This window comes from Oncorhynchus nerka, linkage group LG24, assembly GCF_034236695.1.
Source record: "Oncorhynchus nerka isolate Pitt River linkage group LG24, Oner_Uvic_2.0, whole genome shotgun sequence".
Lineage (NCBI taxonomy): Eukaryota > Metazoa > Chordata > Actinopteri > Salmoniformes > Salmonidae > Oncorhynchus > Oncorhynchus nerka.
Window position 1 is genome coordinate 95,251,400 of NC_088419.1, and position 17,837 is coordinate 95,269,236.

The 17,837-nt window shown below is 46.5% G+C and overlaps 1 pseudogene; it reads left to right on the forward strand.

Annotated features, from left to right (window-relative positions):
- LOC135564361 (histone deacetylase complex subunit SAP130-like) overlaps positions 1-17,837 on the forward strand; it is a 69,582-nt pseudogene that overhangs the window by 4,317 nt on the left and 47,428 nt on the right.

Here is a 17,837-nt window from a genome sequence, read left to right on the forward strand (position 1 = left end):
TTGTCCAGTACTGTGGATACCAATATCCCTGTGAGTCTCCCAGGCCTAGGTGGATACCAATATCCCTGTGAGTCTCCCAGGCCTAGGTTGTCCAGTACTGTGGATACCAATATCCCTGTGAGTCTCCCAGGCCTAGGTGGATACCAATATCCCTGTGAGTCTCCCAGGCCTAGGTGGATACCAATATCCCTGTGAGTCTCCCAGGCCTAAGTGGATACCAATATCTCTGTGAGTCTCCCAGGCCTAAGTTGTTCAGTACTGTGAATAGCAATATCCCTGTGAGTCTCCCAGGCCTAGGTTGTCCATTACTGTGGATACCAATATCCCTGTGAGTCTCCCAGGCCTAGGTGGATACCAATATCCCTGTGAGTCTCCCAGGCCTAAGTGGATACCAATATCCTGTGAGTCTCCCAGGCCTAGGTGGATACCAATATCCCTGTGAGTCTCCCAGGCCTAAGTGGATACCAATATCCCTGTGAGTCTCCCAGGCCTAGGTTGTCCAGTACTGTGGATACCAATATCCCTGTGAGTCTCCCAGGCCTAGGTTGTCCAGTACTGTGGATACCAATATCCCTGTGAGTCTCCCAGGCCTAGGTTGTTCAGTACTGTGGATACCAATATCCCTGTGAGTCTCCCAGGCCTAGGTTGTCCAGTACTGTGGATACCAATATCCCTGTGAGTCTCCCAGGCCTAGGTGGATACCAATATCCCTGTGAGTCTCCCAGGCCTAGGTGGATACCAATATCCCTGTGACCTCCAGGCTCTCCCAGGCCTAAGTGGATACCAATATCCCTGTGAGTCTCCCAGGCCTAAGTTGTTCAGTACTGTGAATACCAATATCCCTGTGAGTCTCCCAGGCCTAGGTTGTCCATTACTGTGGATACCAATATCCCTGTGAGTCTCCCAGGCCTAGGTGGATACCAATATCCCTGTGAGTCTCCCAGGCCTAAGTGGATACCAATATCCTGTGAGTCTCCCAGGCCTAGGTGGATACCAATATCCCTGTGAGTCTCCCAGGCCTAAGTGGATACCAATATCCCTGTGAGTCTCCCAGGCCTAGGTTGTCCAGTACTGTGGATACCAATATCCCTGTGAGTCTCCCAGGCCTAGGTTGTCCAGTACTGTGGATACCAATATCCCTGTGAGTCTCCCAGGCCTAGGTGGATACCAATATCCCTGTGAGTCTCCCAGGCCTAAGTGGATACCAATATCCCTGTGAGTCTCCCAGGCCTAGGTTGTCCAGTACTGTGGATACCAATATCCCTGTGAGTCTCCCAGGCCTAGGTTGTCCAGTACTGTGGATACCAATATCCCTGTGAGTCTCCCAGGCCTAGGTTGTTCAGTACTGTGGATACCAATATCCCTGTGAGTCTCCCAGGCCTAGGTTGTCCAGTACTGTGGATACCAATATCCCTGTGAGTCTCCCAGGCCTAGGTGGATACCAATATCCCTGTGAGTCTCCCAGGCCTAGGTGGATACCAATAACCCTGTGAGTCTCCCAGGCCTAAGTGGATACCAATATCCCTGTGAGTCTCCCAGGCCTAAGTTGTTCAGTACTGTGAATACCAATATCCCTGTGAGTCTCCCAGGCCTAGGTTGTCCATTACTGTGGATACCAATATCCCTGTGAGTCTCCCAGGCCTAGGTGGATACCAATATCCCTGTGAGTCTCCCAGGCCTAAGTGGATACCAATATCCTGTGAGTCTCCCAGGCCTAGGTGGATACCAATATATCCCCAGGCCTAGTGGATACCAATATCCCTGTGAGTCTCCCAGGCCTAAGTGGATACCAATATCCCTGTGAGTCTCCCAGGCCTAGGTTGTCCAGTACTGTGGATACCAATATCCCTGTGAGTCTCCCAGGCCTAGGTTGTCCAGTACTGTGGATACCAATATCCCTGTGAGTCTCCCAGGCCTAGGTTGTCCAGTACTGTGGATACCAATATCCCTGTGAGTCTCCCAGGCCTAGGTTGTCCAGTACTGTGGATACCAATATCCCTGTGAGTCTCCCAGGCCTAGGTTGAGTCTCCCAGTAGGTTGTCAGTACTGTATCCCTGTGAGTCTCCCAGGCCTAGGCTGTCCAGTACTGTGGATACCAATATCCCTGTGAGTCTCCCAGGCCTAGGTTGCCCAGTACTGTGGATACCAATATCCCTTTGAGTCTCCCAGGCCTAGGTTGCCCAGTACTGTGGATACCAATATCCCTGTGAGTCTCCCAGGCCTAGGTTGCCCAGTACTGTGGATACCAATATCCCTGTGAGTCTCCCAGGCCTAGGTTGCCCAGTACTGTGGATACCAATATCCCTGTGAGTCTCCCAGGCCTAGGTTGCCCAGTACTGTGGATACCAATATCCCTGTGAGTCTCCCAGGCCTAGGTTGCCCAGTACTGTAGATACCAATATCCCTGTGAGTCTCCCAGGCCTAGGTTGCCCAGTACTGTGGATACCAATATCCCTGTGAGTCTCCCAGGCCTAGGTTGTCCAGTACTGTGGATACCAATATCCCTGTGAGTCTCCCAGGCCTAGGTGGATACCAATATCCCTGTGAGTCTCCCAGGCCTAAGTGGATACCAATATCCCTGTGAGTCTCCCAGGCCTAAGTGGATACCAATATCCCTGTGAGTCTCCCAGGCCTAGGTGGATATATATCCCTGTGAGTCTCCCAGGCCTAAGTGGATACCAATATCCCTGTGAGTCTCCCAGGCCTAAGTGGATACCAATATCCCTGTGAGTCTCCCAGGCCTAGGTGGATATATATCCCTGTGAGTCTCCCAGGCCTAGGTGGATATATATCCCTGTGAGTCTCCCAGGCCTAAGTGGATACCAATATCCCTGTGAGTCTCCCAGGCCTAGGTGGATATATATCCCTGTGAGTCTCCCAGGCCTAGGTGGATATATATCCCTGTGAGTCTCCCAGGCCTAGGTGGATATATATCCCTGTGAGTCTCCCAGGCCTAGGTTGCCCAGTACTGTGGATATATATCCCTGTGAGTCTCCCAGGCCTAGGTTGCCCAGTACTGTGGATACCAATATCCCTGTGAGTCTCCCAGGCCTAGGTTGTCCAGTACTGTGGATACCAATATCCCTGTGAGTCTCCCAGGCCTAGGTGGATACCAATATCCCTGTGAGTCTCCCAGGCCTAGGTGGATACCAATATCCCTGTGAGTCTCCCAGGCCTAAGTGGATACCAATATCCCTGTGAGTCTCCCAGGCCTAAGTTGTTCAGTACTGTGAATACCAATATCCCTGTGAGTCTCCCAGGCCTAGGTTGTCCATTACTGTGGATACCAATATCCCTGTGAGTCTCCCAGGCCTAGGTGGATACCAATATCCCTGTGAGTCTCCCAGGCCTAAGTGGATACCAATATCCTGTGAGTCTCCCAGGCCTAGGTGGATACCAATATCCCTGTGAGTCTCTCAGGCCTAGGTTGTTCAGTACGGTGGATACCAATATCCTGTGAGTCTCCCAGGCCTAGGTTGTCCAGTACTGTGGATACCAATATCCCTGTGAGTCTCCCAGGCCTAGGTGGATACCAATATCCCTGTGAGTCTCCCAGGCCTAGGTGGATACCAATATCCCTGTGAGTCTCCCAGGCCTAAGTGGATACCAATATCCCTGTGAGTCTCCCAGGCCTAAGTTGTTCAGTACTGTGAATACCAATATCCCTGTGAGTCTCCCAGGCCTAGGTTGTCCATTACTGTGGATACCAATATTCCTGTGAGTCTCCCAGGCCTAGGTGGATACCAATATCCCTGTGAGTCTCCCAGGCCTAAGTGGATACCAATATCCTGTGAGTCTCCCAGGCCTAGGTGGATACCAATATCCCTGTGAGTCTCCCAGGCCTAGGTTGTCCAGTACTGTGGATACCAATATCCCTGTGAGTCTCCCAGGCCTAGGTTGTCCAGTACTGTGGATACCAATATCCCTGTGAGTCTCCCAGGCCTAGGTGGATACCAATATCCCTGTGAGTCTCCCAGGCCTAGGTTGTCCAGTACTGTGGATACCAATATCCCTGTGAGTCTCCCAGGCCTAAGTGGATACCAATATCCCTGTGAGTCTCCCAGGCCTAGGTTGTCCAGTACTGTGGAAACCAATATCCCTGTGAGTCTCCCAGGCCTAGGTTGCCCAGTACTGTGGATACCAATATCCCTGTGAGTCTCCCAGGCCTAGGTTGCCCAGTACTGTGGATACCAATATCCCTGTGAGTCTCCCAGGCCTAGGTTGTCCAGTACTGTGGAAACCAATATCCCTGTGAGTCTCCCAGGCCTAGGTTGCCCAGTACTGTGGATATATATCCCTGTGAGTCTCCCAGGCCTAGGTTGCCCAGTACTGTGGATATATATCCCTGTGAGTCTCCCAGGCCTAGGTTGCCCAGTACTGTGGATATATATCCCTGTGAGTCTCCCAGGCCTAGGTTGCCCAGTACTGTGGATATATATCCCTGTGAGTCTCCCAGGCCTAGGTTGCCCAGGGTTAGGGCATATACAGTTGTAAATAAGAAGAACAAAAAGGCACTCCTCTTTTCTTTTAGCACTGACTTTGCTGTTAAATACTTTAAGAAAAAATGTACTTGATATGATTGTAATATGTGGTTGTCTCACCTAGCTATCTTAAGATGAATGCACCAACTAACTGCAAGAAGCTCTGGATAAGGGTGTCTGATAAATGGCTAAACTGTAATGTAAATGAATAATGTAAATTTAATGTAAATTAATAATGTTAATGTAAATTAATAATATAAATGAATAATGTAAATTTTATGTTAATTAATAATGTTAATGTAAATGAATAATGTCAATGTAAATGAATAATGTAAATGAATAATGTCAATTTAATGTAAATTAATAATGCATTGTAAATGAATAATGTAAATCTAATGTAAGTTAATAATGTTAATGTAAATGAATAATGTAATGTAAATCTAATGTAAATTAATAATGTAATGTAAATGAATAATGTAATGTAAATCTAATGTAAGTTAATAATGTTAATGTAAATGGGTAATGTAAATTAATAATGTAAATGAATGTTACATTGTATGGTATTACACCCTCTGAACTTATTCTACGGATCCCTTGGCCAGAATGAATTAAATTAGTTAATATTCATAAAAATAAATACAAATATGTGTATATATACACACACACACACACACAGTACCAGTCACAAGTTTGGACACACCTACTCATTCCAGGGTTTTTCTTTATTTGTACTATTTTCTACATTGTAGAATAATAGTGATGACATCACAACTATGAAATAACACATATGGAATCATGTAGTAACCAAAAAAGTTTTAAACAAATCATATATTTTAGGTTCTTCAAAAGGAGCCACCCTTTGTCTCGATGACAGCTTTGCAAACGCTTGGCATTCTCTCAACCAGCTTCACCTGGAATGCTTTTCCAACAGTCTTGAAGGAGTTCCCACAAATGCTGAGCACTTGTTGGCTGCTTTTCTTTCACTCTGCTGGCCCGACTCATCCCAAACCATCTCAATTGGGTTGAGGTCGGGTGATTGTGGAGGCCAGGTCATCTGTTGCAGCACCATCACTCTCCTTCTTGGTCAAATAGCCCTTACACAGCCTGGAGGTGTGTCCTGTTGAAAAACAAATTATATTCCCACTAAGTGCAAACCAGATAGGATGGCGTATCACTGCAGAATGCTGTGGTAGTCATGCTGATTAAGTGTGCCTTGAATTCTAAATAAATCACGGACAGTGTCACCAGCAAAGCACCATCACTCCTCCTCCTCCATGCTTCACGGTGGGAACCACACATGCGGAGATAATCCGTTCACCTACTCTGCGTCTCACAAAGACATGACTGTTGGAACCAAAAATCTTAAATTTGGACTCATCAGACCAAAGGACAGATTTCCACTGGTCTGATGTCCATTGCTCGTGTTTCTTGGCCCAAGTAAGTCTCTTCTTCTTATTGGTGTACTTTAGTAGTGGTTTCTTTGCAGCAATTGGACAATGAAGGCCTGATTCACACAGTCTCCTCTGAACAGTTGATGTTCGAGATGTGTCTGTTACTTGAACTCTGTGAATCATTTATTTGGGCTGCAATCTGAGGTGTAGTTATCCTTTGCAGCAGAGGCAACTCTGGGTCTTCCTTTCCTCTGGCGGTTCTCATGAGAGCCAGTTTCATTTTAGAGCTTGATGGTTTTTGCGACTGCACTTGAAGAAACTTAACAATTTCTTGAAATGTTCCGTATTGACTGGCCTTCATGTTTTAAAGTAATGATGGACTGTCATTTCTCTTTCCTTGTTTGAACAGTTCTTGCCATAATATGGACTTGGTCTTTTATAGCCCCCCTACCTTGTCACAACACAACTGATTGGCTCAAACACATTAAGAAGGAAAGAAATTCCACAAATTAACTTTTAAGAAGGCACACCTGTTAATTGAAAGGCATTCCAGCTGATTACCTAATGAAGCTGGTTGAGAGAATGCCAAGAATGTGCAAAGCTGTCATCAAGGCAAAGGGTGGCTACTTTTGAAGAATCTCAAATATAAAATATATTTTGACTTGTTGAAAACTTTTTTTTTTGGTTACTACATGAGTCCATATCGGTTATTTCATAGTTTTGTTGTCTTCATTATTATTCGACAATGTAGAAAATAGTAAAAAATAAAGAAACTCTTGAATGAGTAGGAGTGTCCAAACTTGTGACTGATACTCTATATATGTATAACTTCATGAGCTGCATTGCCTGTCTTTGCAATTGGTTTATTTTCATTTGAGCTTAATGGCATGTTTAGCTAGCAGCCTCCATGGAAATGTGTTATCTATTTGGCGCCCCCTTGTGTACTAAACTGGTAATACTGTACATTCTGGATACTGTCCAACCCTGCTAGTTATTGAATCTTGCTAAATGGCCGAGTTGCAGTTCTGATTTAAATCGTCTCAGATCTATGGCAAGACTTGAAAATGGGTGTCTAGCAATGATCAACTAACTTGACAAGAGTTTGAAGAAATTTTTAAATAATAATGTACAATCCAGGTGTGCAAAGCTCTTAGAGACTTACCCATAAAGACTCACAGGTGTAATCACTACCAAAGGTAATAACATGTATTGACTTAGGGGTGTTGAATACTGATGTAAATACGATTGTTCTGTATTTCATTTTCAATACATTTGCAAATGTAAAAAAGAATATATATAAAAAAAACAACATGTTTTCACTTTGTCATTGTGGGGTATTGTGTGTAGCAAGGGGTGAGGGGGGAACGTATATTTAATCCAGTTTGAATTCAGGCTGTAACACAACTTAAATGCGTTAAGTCAAGGTGGTATGAATACTTTCTGAAGGCACTGTACTTTCATAGTAGGAATCAACATAATGTATAGTCAACCAAATAATGGCTCTAGAACAATCTACAGGAACTTTGTGTAGCAAAATCACTGAAAATTAACAACATAAGAGGAAGGCAATGTCGGGTGTCGGTAATTTTCGGTTTATCGTCCCAACTCTAAAAAGGAGTAGTACTACATAGTGAATAAGGTGCCATTTGGAACTGAACACATTTCCACAGTCCTCCAGAGTTTCTGGTATATTCTCTCCAATTGTATGTCTATGATCTATGATGTTTATTAAAACTCACACTGCAGGTGTTTTAATGGTTCCCTAGCAGGACCAGGTGAGGACAGTAGTGGTGATGTGGACCACCACCATCCAGCCAGCAGGGGAGGAGAAGAAGCCCTGTTGTTCAGAGAAGACAAGCAGGAGACTGGAGTGGTCAGACCCTACCCCCAGGTTAGTGGATACTCTAGTTCCCTCAAACTCAACTCTGGACCTTGAAGCCAGTTCCAGCTATGATTTGTCATAGTTTCCCTCTAATCAAGGACTGATTTTAGACCTGGGACACCAGGTAGGTGCAATTTAATTCTCCGGTAGAACAGAAAAGCTCCGGACCTCGTAGGGTAAGAGTTGAGTACCCTTGCTGTAGGGGATAGGATGGCTCCGGACCTCGTAGGGTAAGAGTTGAGTACCCTTGCTGTAGGGGATAGGATGGCTCCTTACCTTGTAGGGTAAGAGTTGAGTACCCTTGCTGTAGGGGATAGGGTGGCTCCTTACCTCGTAGGGTAAGAGTTGAGTACCCTTGCTGTAGGGGATAGGATGGCTCCGGACCTCGTAGGGTAAGAGTTGAGTACACTTGCTGTAGGGGATAGGATGGCTCCGGACCTCGTAGGGTAAGAGTTGAGTACCCTTGCTGTAGGGGATAGGATGGCTCCTTACCTCGTAGGGTAAGAGTTGAGTACCCTTGCTGTAGGGGACAGGATGGCTCCTTACCTCGTAGGGTAAGAGTTGAGTACCCTTGCTGTAGGGGATAGGATGGCTCCTTACCTCGTAGGGTAAGAGTTGAGTACCCTTGATGTAGGGGACAGGATGGCTCCTTACCTCGTAGGGTAAGAGTTGAGTACCCTTGCTGTAGGGGATAGGATGGCTCCGGACCTTGTAGGGTAAGAGTTGAGTACCCTTGCTGTAGGGGACAGGATGGCTCCTTACCTCGTGTAGGGGATAAGAGTTGAGTACCCTTGCTGTAGGGGATAGGATGGCTCCGGACCTCGTAGGGTAAGAGTTGAGTACCCTTGCTGTAGGGGATAGGATGGCTCCGGACCTCGTAGGGTAAGAGGTGAGTACCCTTGCTGTAGGGGATAGGATGGCTCCGGACCTCGTAGGGTAAGAGTTGAGTACCCTTGCTGTAGGGGATAGGATGGCTCCTTACCTCGTAGGGTAAGAGTTGAGTACCCTTGCTGTAGGGGATAGGGTGGCTCCTTACCTCGTAGGGTAAGAGTTGAGTACCCTTGCTGTAGGGGATAGGATGGCTCCGGACCTCGTAGGGTAAGAGTTGAGTACCCTTGCTGTAGGGGATAGGATGGCTCCGGACCTCGTAGGGTAAGAGTTGAGTACCCTTGCTGTAGGGGATAGGATGGCTCCTTACCTCGTAGGGTAAGAGTTGAGTACCCTTGCTGTAGGGGACAGGATGGCTCCTTACCTCGTAGGGTAAGAGTTGAGTACCCTTGCTGTAGGGGATAGGATGGCTCCGGGACCCTCGTAGGGTAAGAGTTGAGTACCCTTGATGTAGGGGACAGGATGGCTCCTTACCTCGTAGGGTAAGAGTTGAGTACCCTTGCTGTAGGGGATAGGATGGCTCCGGACCTTGTAGGGTAAGAGTTGAGTACCCTTGCTGTAGGGGACAGGATGGCTCCTTACCTCGTAGGGTAAGAGTTGAGTACCCTTGCTGTAGGGGATAGGATGGCTCCGGACCTCGTAGGGTAAGAGTTGAGTACCCTTGCTGTAGGGGATAGGATGGCTCCGGACCTCGTAGGGTAAGAGTTGAGTACCCTTGCTGTAGGGGATAGGATGGCTCCGGACCTCGTAGGGTAAGAGTTGAGTACCATTGCTGTAGGGGATAGGATGGCTCCGGACCTCATAGGGTAAGAGGTGAGTACCCTTGATGTAGGGGATAGGATGGCTCCTTACCTCGTAGGGTAAGAGTTGAGTACCCTTGCTGTAGGGGATAGGATGGCTCCTTACCTCGTAGGGGTAAGAGTTGAGTACCCTTGCTGTAGGGGATAGGGTGGCTCCTTACCTCGTAGGGTAAGAGTTGAGTACCCTTGCTGTAGGGGATAGGATGGCTCCGGACCTCGTAGGGTAAGAGTTGAGTACACTTGCTGTAGGGGATAGGATGGCTCCGGACCTCGTAGGGTAAGAGTTGAGTACCCTTGCTGTAGGGGATAGGATGGCTCCTTACCTCGTAGGGTAAGAGTTGAGTACCCTTGCTGTAGGGGACAGGATGGCTCCTTACCTCGTAGGGTAAGAGTTGAGTACCCTTGCTGTAGGGGATAGGATGGCTCCTTACCTCGTAGGGTAAGAGTTGAGTACCCTTGCTGTAGGGGACAGGATGGCTCCTTACCTCGTAGGGTAAGAGTTGAGTACCCTTGCTGTAGGGGATAGGATGGCTCGGGACCTCGTAGGGTAAGAGTTGAGTACCCTTGATGTAGGGGACAGGATGGCTCCTTACCTCGTAGGGTAAGAGTTGAGTACCCTTGCTGTAGGGGATAGGATGGCTCCGGACCTCGTAGGGTAAGAGTTGAGTACCCTTGCTGTAGGGGATAGGATGGCTCCGGACCTCGTAGGGTAAGAGTTGAGTACCCTTGCTGTAGGGGATAGGATGGCTCCGGACCTCGTAGGGTAAGAGTTGAGTACCCTTGCTGTAGGGGATAGGATGGCTCCGGACCTCATAGGGTAAGAGGTGAGTACCCTTGATGTAGGGGACAGGATAGCTCCTTACCTCGTAGGGTAAGAGTTGAGTACCCTTGATGTAGGGGATAGGATGGCTCCTTACCTCGTAGGGTAAGAGTTGAGTACCCTTGCTGTAGGGGATAGGATGGCTCCTTACCTCGTAGGGTAAGAGTTGAGTACCCTTGCTGTAGGGGATAGGATGGCTCCGGACCTCGTAGGGTAAGAGTTGAGTACCCTTGCTGTAGGGGATAGGATGGCTCCTTACCTCGTAGGGTAAGAGTTGAGTACCCTTGCTGTAGGGGATAGGATGGCTCCTTACCTCGTAGGGTAAGAGTTGAGTACCCTTGCTGTAGGGGATAGGATGGCTCCTTACCTCGTAGGGTAAGAGTTGAGTACCCTTGCTGTAGGGGATAGGATGGCTCCTTACCTCGTAGGGTAAGAGTTGAGTACCCTTGCTGTAGGGGATAGGATGGCTCCTTACCTCGTAGGGTAAGAGTTGAGTACCCTTGCTGTAGGGGATAGGATGGCTCCTTACCTCGTAGGGTAAGAGTTGAGTACCCTTGCTGTAGGGGATAGGATGGCTCCGGACCTTGTAGGGTAAGAGTTGAGTACCCTTGCTGTAGGGGACAGGATGGCTCCTTACCTCGTAGGGTAAGAGTTGAGTACCCTTGCTGTAGGGGATAGGATGGCCCCTGTAGGACCTCGTAGGGTAAGAGTTGAGTACCCTTGCTGTAGGGGATAGGATGGCTCCGGACCTCGTAGGGTAAGAGGTGAGTACCCTTGCTGTAGGGGATAGGATGGCTCCGGACCTCGTAGGGTAAGAGTTGAGTACCCTTGCTGTAGGGGATAGGATGGCTCCTTACCTCGTAGGGTAAGAGTTGAGTACCTCCTTACTTGCTGTAGGGGATAGGATGGCTCCTTACCTCGTAGGGTAAGAGTTGAGTACCCTTGCTGTAGGGGATAGGATGGCTCCTTACCTCGTAGGGTAAGAGTTGAGTACCCTTGCTGTAGGGGATAGGATGGCTCCGGACCTCGTAGGGTAAGAGTTGAGTACCCTTGCTGTAGGGGATAGGATGGCTCCGGACCTCGTAGGGTAAGAGTTGAGTACCCTTGCTGTAGGGGATAGGATGGCTCCGGACCTCGTAGGTTAAGAGTTGAGTACCCTTGCTGTAGGGGATAGGATGGCTCCGGACCTCATAGGGTAAGAGGTGAGTACCCTTGATGTAGGGGACAGGATAGCTCCTTACCTCGTAGGGTAAGAGGTGAGTACCCTTGATGTAGGGGATAGGATGGCTCCTTACCTCGTAGGGTAAGAGTTGAGTACCCTTGCTGTAGGGGATAGGATGGCTCCTTACCTCGTAGGGTAAGAGTTGAGTACCCTTGCTGTAGGGGATAGGATGGCTCCCTTGGACCTCCCTTGATGTAGGGGACAGGGTAAGAGTTGAGTACCCTTGCTGTAGGGGATAGGATGGCTCCTTACCTCGTAGGGTAAGAGTTGAGTACCCTTGCTGTAGGGGATAGGATGGCTCCTTACCTCGTAGGGTAAGAGTTGAGTACCCTTGCTGTAGGGGATAGGATGGCTCCGGACCTCGTAGAGGGTAGGGGATAGGATGGCTCCTTACCTCGTAGGGTAAGAGTTGAGTACCCTTGCTGTAGGGGATAGGGTGGCTCCTTACCTCGTAGGGTAAGAGTTGAGTACCCTTGCTGTAGGGGATAGGATGGCTCCGGACCTCGTAGGGTAAGAGTTGAGTACCCCAGGTCTAGTTGATAGTGTACATGTATTTGATGGCTCCATTTGGGATGCAACCTATAATGTACAGATATCATAAACTGCACTTTCTCTATTTTGTCATTGATTGCAGGCTTTTTATTGGCTAATGCTCTATGTCCTGAATCTCCATCAAACTCTTTAGTCCAAGACTAGGCTTTAATCCGTTCCAAGAACCCACCCCCGATATGTCTTACAAAGTCAAAATCTTATCTCATCATCCCTCCTCAGGTCCCGGTTCAGACCCACAGCCTGCAGTCCCCGGTCCCAGCTCTGTCCCAGCAGGTGCCCAACAAGGCAGGTACACCTGGTCAACCTGTCACCGTCTTCAACCCTCCTGTCCAACTACTGCAGGCCCAGCCTGCTGCCCTCGTCGACGGACAGATGAAGGTAAGACCTCTCCATGGCTGTTTCTCCCAATTGCACTTTTTTTTTGCTATTTAGTGCACTACTTTTGACCAGGGCTCTAGTTGAAAGAAGCACACTTTGTTTACTCATCTCATATGTATATGTATATACTGTACTCTATACCATCTACTGCATCTTGCCATCTTTATGTAATACATGTATCACTAGCCACTTTAAACAATGCCACTTTGTTTACATACCCTACATTACTCATCTCATATGTATATACTGTACTAGATACCATGTCGTTCTGTACCATCACTCATTCATATATCGTTATGTATATATTCTTTATCCCTTTACACTTGTGTGTATAAGGTAGTAGTTGTGGAATTGTTACGTTAGATTACTCGTTGGTTATTACTGCATTGTCGGAACTAGAAGCAAAGGTATTAGGGTGGTAATTAGAACACCCCATTTCCCCCTCTCTTCCCTAGCCTGATCCCAGATCTGTTTTATCTATAAAGGTATTAGGGTGGTAATTAGAACACCCCATTTCCCCCTTTCTTCCCTAGCCTGATCCCAGATCTGTTTTATCTATGAAGGTATTAGGGTGGTAATTAGAACACCCCATTTCCCCCTCTCTTCCCTAGCCTGATCCCAGATCTGTTTTTATCTATAAAGGTATTAGGTGGTAATTAGAACACCCCATTTCCCCCTCTCTTCCCTAGCCTGATCCCAGATCTGTTTTTATCTATAAAGGTGGTAATTAGAACACCCCATTCCCCCCTCTCTTCCCTAGCCTGATCCCAGATCTGTTTTTATCTATAAAGGTGGTAATTAGAACACCCCATTCCCCCTCTCTTCCCTGAGCCTGATCCCAGATCTGTTTTTATCTATAAAGGTGGTAATTAGAACACCCCATTCCCCCCTCTCTTCCCTAGCCTGATCCCAGATCTGTTTTTATCTATAAAGGTGGTAATTAGAACACCCCATTCCCCCCTCTCTTCCCTAGCCTGATCCCAGATCTGTTTTATCTATAAAGGTATTAGGGTGGTAATTAGAACACCCCATTTCCCCCTCTCTTCCCGAGCCTGATCCCAGATCTGTTTGTGGTGTATAGCCAACTATACACGACAGCATGAACACATCCCTTCTTCCCCTGCCATCATCTGATTGAGAACTCACTCAGTCAAGGAGGAAAAGTTGATACCCCCAAAAGTGTCCTAAAATATAGAACCAAAAAAAGATGTTATCACTAGCTTAAATGAAATATATGTGTGTTAGGACAGCAAATATCATAGAAACAAATCTATATTTTCTGTGGTGTTTTTTTTCTTTCTCCCTTCTTCAGGCTGCCCTGAAATCGCTGGTACCCAGTCGTCTCATCGCCCCAGCTCCAGCCTCCAGCCAGGGCCAGGGGGGTCACATCCCTCTCCCTCTGCCTCCCAAGGTGCAGCCTGCCCTGCTTGGCCACATCACTGTCACCCTGGAGAGCCACATCGCCCCCACCTCCTCCATCCCTGTGGTAACCATCAGTGGACAACAGGTGACTACATAGCCTGTTACATTCTTATTGGCTCTTGTTTGTGATCATTACATTCTTATTGGCTCTTGTTTGTGATCATTACATTCTTATTGGCTCTTGTTTGTGATCATCACATTCTTATTGGCTCTTGTTTGTGATCATCACATTCTTATTGGCTCTTGTTTGTGATCATTACATTCTTATTGGCTCTTGTTTGTGATCATCGCATTCTTATTGGCTCTTGTTTGTGATCATCGCATTCTTATTGGCTCTTGTTTGTGATCATTACATTCTTATTGGCTCTTGTTTGTGATCATCACATTCTTATTGGCTCTTGTTTGTGATCATCACATTCTTATTGGCTCTTGTTTGTGATCATTACATTCTTATTGGCTCTTGTTTGTGATCATTACATTCTTATTGGCTCTTGTTTGTGATCATTGCTTTTTAATAACTTTAATGAATGAGCCAATAAGGGGGCAGTTTCCTGGACACAGATTAAGCCCTAGTCCGGGATCAAAACTACATCAGTAGATTATCTCTGTTGAAAATGTGTTTTTAATCCAGGATTAGACTTAATCTGCGTCCAGGAAAACCTTTTTATTAGGGACTGATGTTTTTGACCTGTTCTTATTTCAGGGCCACTCCGGTAATCGGCATCACCTCGTGCCAGCTAATATCCAGATAATTAGGTCTCCTTCTGTTCCTCAACACACATTCACCTCTCACCTACCAAGAGGTACGTACTACATCTCCCTAATCCATCTCTCAAACCCAGCGTTTTGATTGGAGGCTTAACACCCACCCGTTTCACTTCCCATTTACCCTAAACCGATATTACTGGCCGGAGGGGGAAACTATATTTCTATTTCTATTTTTCTCGCGTGTCGCACTTCTCTGGCTCGGCCTCTAGAGGGCGCTCTTACCCTCCTGCCTTTCGTTCTGTATTATGTTCCCTCGTCTATATTGTGCTGTCTGTCTTCCAGGGGCGGTGGCTGCAGCAGTGATGTCCAGCTGTAAAGGGCCTGCTGTTCTCAGACCAGCATCAGGGGCCAATGCAGGCCCCGTTCAGCACACGGTACATCACGTCAAACACCAGTCTAACCAGGTGCTTACCCCAGTGTTATTACGGCTCAATTGCATTATTATGGTGGGAGGCTTGTGAAGGGTTTACAGATCAAATGTTGACTAACACACCATTGTTTTTCCTCATTTGTAGTGCAGGAAATGACTGCCCCCCCCTCCCCCTGGGGGTTGACTAACACACCATTGTTTTTCCTCATTTGTAGTGCAGGAAATGACTGCCCCCCTCCCCTGGGGGCTGACTAACACACCATTGTTTTTCCTCATTTGTAGTGCAGGAAATGACTGCCCCCCTCCCTCGGGGTTGACTAACACACCATTGTTTTTCCTCATTTGTAGTGCAGGAAATGACTGCCCCCCCCTCCCTCGGGGGTTGACTAACACACCATTGTTTTTCCTCATTTGTAGTGCAGGAAATGACTGCCCCCCCCCCCCCCTCCCTCGGGGTTGACTAACACACCATTGTTTTTCCTCATTTGTAGTGCAGGAAATGACTTGCTCCCCCCTGGGGGTTGACTAACACACCATTGTTTTCCTCATTTGTAGTGCAGGAAATGACTGCCCCCCCCTCCCCTCGGGGTTGACTTACTTCATTGTAACAAAGGATAACTCCTGCGTTCATCATTGTTTGTGTTGACAGTTCAGTCAGTCTTGTAAGGAAACATAGTATGATTGTCTCCCTCTCTTCGTCCTCAGTCTCGTTCCCCTGTCACCAGCTCTACAGCAGTGGTCCCCATCTCAGCCACCCGGAACCAGTCCCCTGTCATCAACCCAACGTTCACCCAGTCTGCAGAGGTGCTGCATGGGTAGGTGGCCCAGTAGCTAGACTAGCATTAAAGGGATAGTGTGAGATTTTGGCCCTTTATGTACTTATCCAGAGTCAGATGAACTCATTGTGAGGGCTCTAAATTAAAAATGTTCATTGGTAGCACATGCGCTCCCAACTTTAAAAGTTTGGAGTACCAGAAAATAAGATTGCGATATAGCCTAAACGATTCCCAGCTACTTCTGAAGCACATGTTGTGCTCTAGAAACGAATATGTAACCCTGTAAATACATTTAGTTTATTATAAAAAGCTAAACTGTGATGACGACATGCAAGAGATCTGTCATTCATTCATTGCTGTGATCATTGACTTCCTGAAGAAGATATCCCCTTTCTTTCTGTGTCCCCAGATGTTTGGCTGTACTGGTAAAGTTATCAGGTTGTCAGCTAGCAAGCTAGCTAATGAGGTAACATGACTGATGTTTGATGTACTGGTAAAGTTACCAGGTTGTTAGCTAGCAAGCTAGCTAATGAGGTAACATGACTGATGTTTGGATGTACTGGTAAAGTTATCAGGTTGTCAGCTAGCTAGCTAGCTAATGAGGTAACATGACTTATGTTTGGATGTACTGGTAAAGTTACCAGGTTGTTAGCTAGCAAGCTAGCTAATGAGGTAACATGACTTATGTTTGGATGTACTGGTAAAGTTATCAGGTTGTTAGCTAGCTAGCTAATGAGGTAACATGACTGATGTTTGGATGTACTGGTAAAGTTACCAGGTTGTTAGCTAGCTAGCTAATGAGGTAACATGACTGATGTTTGGATGTACTGGTAAAGTTACCAGGTTGTTAGCTAGCTAGCTAATGAGGTAACATGACTGATGTTTGGATGTACTGGTAAAGTTATCAGGAATTTAGCTAGCTAGCTAATGAGGTAACATGACTGATGTTTGGATGTACTGGTAAAGTTACCAGGTTGTTAGCTAGCTAGCTAATGAGGTAACATGACTGATGTTTGGATGTACTGGTAAAGTTACCAGGTTGTTAGCTAGCTAGCTAATGAGGTAACATGACTGGACCACGGTGTAAAACAAATGCAGCCAGCGAGTAGTTTTAGAACGGCCCGCGACATGGTTTATGACAGGAGGAGAAAAAGATTGTGTCGGTAATATGTGTCAGATCTTTTGAACTGTTTGGGTTCGGGAAAACAAGCAGTTTGCTCCGTAGTAATGGTACAAGCATGACGCTAACGAATCTGCGCTCGGGAAACAACGGTACAGAAAGAAAACAAATATATGGTTTAGTTTTTTTGCACAGTGCTCCCAAATTAAAACCCCCCGTATAAATGAGAAAATAAACCATAGGACTTACCTTTAACCACTTGTGTAAATGACAACATTTGTGTTTGTGCTTGGTGGGTTGATGATGTCACATTAAAAGGGATGGTGGGTTGATGATGTCACATTAAAAGGGATGGTGGGTTGATGATGTCAAATTAAAAGGGATGGTGGGTTGATGATGTCAAATTAAAAGGGATGGTGGGTTGATGATGTCACATTAAAAGGGATGGTGGGTTGATGATGTCACATTAAAAGGGATGGTGGGTTGATGATGTCACATTAAAAGGCTTGGTGGGTTGATGATGTCACATTAAAAGGGATGTTGGGTTGATGATGTCACATTAAAAGGCTTGGTGGGTTGATGATGTCACATTAAAAGGGATGGTGGGTTGATGATGTCACATTAAAAGGGATGGTGGGTTGATGATGTCACATTAAAAGGCTTGGTGGGTTGATGATGTCACATTATTTTTTATTTTATTTTTATTTCACCTTTATTTAACCAGGTAGGCTAGTTGAGAACAAGTTCTCATTTGCAACTGCGACCTGGCCAAGATAAAGCATAGCAGTGTGAACAGATAACACAGAGTTACACATGGAGTAAACAATTAACAAGTCAATAACACAGTAGAAAAAAAAATGGGCAGTCTATATACAATGTGTGCAAAAGGCATGAGGAGGTAGGCGAATAATACAATTTTGCAGATTAACACTGGGGTGATAAATGATCAGATGGTCATGTACAGGTA